Source organism: Delphinapterus leucas, chromosome 5, assembly GCF_059928025.1.
Source record: "Delphinapterus leucas isolate spDelLeu-1000000601 "Yukka" chromosome 5, BTC_Dleu_Yukka2, whole genome shotgun sequence".
NCBI classification, from domain to species: Eukaryota; Metazoa; Chordata; class Mammalia; order Artiodactyla; family Monodontidae; genus Delphinapterus; species Delphinapterus leucas.
In genome coordinates this window covers 38,646,849-38,650,374 of record NC_143133.1, presented here as the reverse complement: position 1 = coordinate 38,650,374, position 3,526 = coordinate 38,646,849, and the positions used below count along the sequence as shown (strand labels likewise).

General features: G+C 40.9%; 1 pseudogene; it reads left to right on the top strand.

Moving 5' to 3' along the window:
- The first annotated feature begins 507 nt into the window (after nt 1–507).
- On the top strand, nt 508–3,302 carry LOC111171567 (heterogeneous nuclear ribonucleoprotein A1 pseudogene; annotated as a pseudogene).
- The last annotated feature ends 224 nt before the right edge of the window (nt 3,303–3,526 follow it).

Below are 3,526 nucleotides of genomic sequence, written 5' to 3'. Positions count from 1 at the left end.
CGGAGCTGAAGGAATCAGGCTCCCTGACTTCAGACTATACTACAAAGCTACAGTAATCAAGACTGTATGGTACTGGCACAAAAACAGAAAGATAGATAAATGCAACAGGATAGAAAGCCCAGAGATAAACCCACGCACATATGGTCACCTTATCTTTGATAAAGGAGGTAGGAATGTACAGTGGAGAAAGGACAGCCTCTTCAATAAGTGGTGCTGGGTAAACTGGACAGGTACATGTAAAAGCATGAGATTAGAACACTCCCTAACACCATACACAAAAATAAGCTCAAAATGGATTAAAGACCTAAATGTAAGGCCAGAAACTATCAAACTCTTAGAGGAAAACATAGGCAGAACACTCTATGACATAAATCACAGCAAGATCTTTTTTGACCCACCTCCTAGAGAAATGGAAATAAAAACAAAAATAAACTAATGGGACCTAATGAAACTTAAAAGCTTTTCCACAGCAAAGGAAACCATAAACAAGACCAAAAGACAACCCTCAGAATGGGAGAAAATATTTGCAAATGAAGCAACTGACAAAGGATTAATCTCCAAAATTTACAAGCAGCTCATGCAGCTCAATAACAAAAAAACAAACAACCCAATCCAAAAATGGGCCGAAGACCTAAATAGACATTTTTCCAAAGAAGATATACAGATTGCCAACAGACACATGAAAGAATGGTCAACGTCATTAATCATTAGAGAAATGCAAATCAAAACTACAATGAGATATCATCTCACACCAGTCAGAATGGCCATCATCAAAAAATCTAGAAACAATAAATGCTGGAGAAGGTGTGGAGGAAAGGGAACACTCTTGCACTGCTGGTTGGAATGTGAATTGGTACAGCCACTATGGAGAACAGTATGGAGGTTCCTTAAAAAACTACAAATAGAACCACCATATGACCCAGCAATCCCACTACTGGGCATATACCCTGAGAAAACCATAATTCAAAAAGAGTCATGTACCAAAATGTTCATTGCAGCTCTATTTACAATAGCCAGGAGATGGAAGCAACCTAAGTGTCCATCATCGGATGAATGGTTACAGAAGATGTGACACATATATACAATGGAATATTACTCAACCCTAAAAAGAAACGAAATTGAGTTATCTGTAGTGAGGTGGATGGACCTAGAGTCTGTCATACAGAGTGAAGTAAGTCAGAAAGAGAAAGACAAATACCATATACTAACACATATATATGGAGTCTAAGAAAAAAAATGTCATGAAGAACCTAGGGGTAAGACGGGAATAAAGACACAGACCTACTAGAGAATGGACTTGAGGATATGGGGAGGGGGAAGGGTAATCTGTGACAAAGTGAGAGAATGGCATGGATATATATACACTACCAAACATAAAATAGATAGCTAGTGGGAAGCAGCCGCATAGCACAGGGAGATCAGCTCAGTGCTTTGTGACCACCTAGAGGGGTGGGATAGGGAGGGTGCGAGAGAGGGAGATGCGAGAGGGAAGAGATATGGGAACATATGTATATGTATAACTGATTCACTTTGTTATAAAGCAGAAACTAACACACCATTGTAAAGCAATTATACTCCAATAAAGATGTTAAAAAAATTAAAAATAAAAGGCAGCCTACAGCTGTATTAAAAAAAAAACTCCAACTAAAATAATAATGTCTAAATGACTTGAAACTATTGATCATATCTATAGTTCTATATAAAATAATGGGCATGCACAATGCACATACGGGATAAAATTGTCATAAGTCCTATTGGACAACCTAGAATTGACTTTCAGTCCTTGCCAAGCATTCTACTAGACTAAGCCCCTAAAAGGAAAGAAAGAACTGGGGCTTTTAAGACCTGGCATCGAGGGACATGATGGATCCAGGGCAGCAATGTTACTTCTTAAAGGAATAGTGTTCTGCTTTCTGCCTGTGGATGCCACCAAGTAAGCATCGTTAAAGTCTCCCCCGTCTACCGCTGTCATGTCTAAGTCAGAGTCTCCCAAAGAGTCCCAACAGCTGTGGAAGCTCTTCATCAGTTTTCAGCTTTAGAACAACCAGTGAGAGTCTGAGGAGCCATTTTGAGCAAAGGGGAATGCTCATAGACTGTGTGGTAATGAGGGATCCAAACACCAAGTGCTCCAGAGGCTTTGGGTTTGTCACATATGCCATTGTGAAGGAGGTAGACACAACCATGAATGCAAGGCCACACAAGGTGGATGGAAGAGTTGTGGAACCAAAGAGGGCCGTCTCAACAGAAGATTCTCAAAGACCTGGTGCCCACTTAACAGTGAAAAAGATTTTTGCTGGTGGCATTAAAGAAGACACTGAAGAACATCACCTAAGAGATTATTTTGAACATTTGGGAAAAATTGAAGTGATTGAAATCATGACAGACCAAGGCAGTGGCAAAAAGAGAGGCTTTGCTTTTGTAACTTTTGATAACCATGACTCTATAGACAAGATTGTCATTCAGAAATACCGCACAGTGAATGGCCATAACTGTGAAGTAAGGAAAGCCCTTTCAAAGCAAGAGATGGCTTGTGCTTCATCCAGCCAAAGAGGTCGAAGTGGTTCTGGAAACTTTGGTGGTGGTCACTGAGGTGATTTTGGTGGGAATGACAACTTTGGTTGTGAAGGAGACTTCGGTGGTCAAGGTGGCTTTGGTGGCAGCTGTGATGGAGGTGGATATGGTGGCAGTGGGGATGGCTATAATGGATTTGGTAATGATGGTGGTTATAGAGGAGGTGGCCCTGGTTACTCTGGAGGAAACAGAGGCTATGGAAGTGATGGACAGGGTTATGGAAACCAGGGCAGTGGCTATGGAAGGAGCAGAAACTATGACAGCTATAACAATGGAGGAGGCAGAGGCAGCTTTAGTAGTGGTAGTGGAAGTAATTTTGGAGGTGTCAGAAGCTACAATGATTTTGGCAATTACAACAATCAATCTTCAAATTTTGGACCCATGAAAGGAGGAAACTTTGGAAGCAGAGGTTCTGGCCCCTATGGTGGTGGAGGCCAATACTTTGCCAAACCACGAAACCAAGGCGGCTATTGCAGTTCCAGCAGCAGCAGCAGCTATGGGAGTGGCAGAAGGTTTTAATTACTGCCAGGAAACAAAGCTTAGCAGGAGAGGAGAGCCAAGAAGTGACAAGGAAGCCACAGGTTGCAACAGATTTGTGAACTCAGCCAAGCACAATAGTGGCAGGGCCTAGCTGATTCAAGGAAGACATGCTTTAGACAATACTCATGTGTATGGGTAAAAAAACCTCAAGGACTGTATTTGTGACTAATTGTATAACAGGTTATTTTAGTTTCTGTTCTGGGGAAAGTGTACAGCATTCCAACACAGGGTTTTAGTGTAGTTTTTTTTGTTTTTTGTTCTTTTTTTGCATCCATGCTGTTGATTGCTAAATGTAATAGTCTGATCATGATGCTGAATAAATATCTTAAAAAAAAAACTTGTGGAAATCCAGATATACCTGATCCCCTGTCTTAAATTCCCTTTTTTCTCCCTTCACCACATTCACTCATACTTG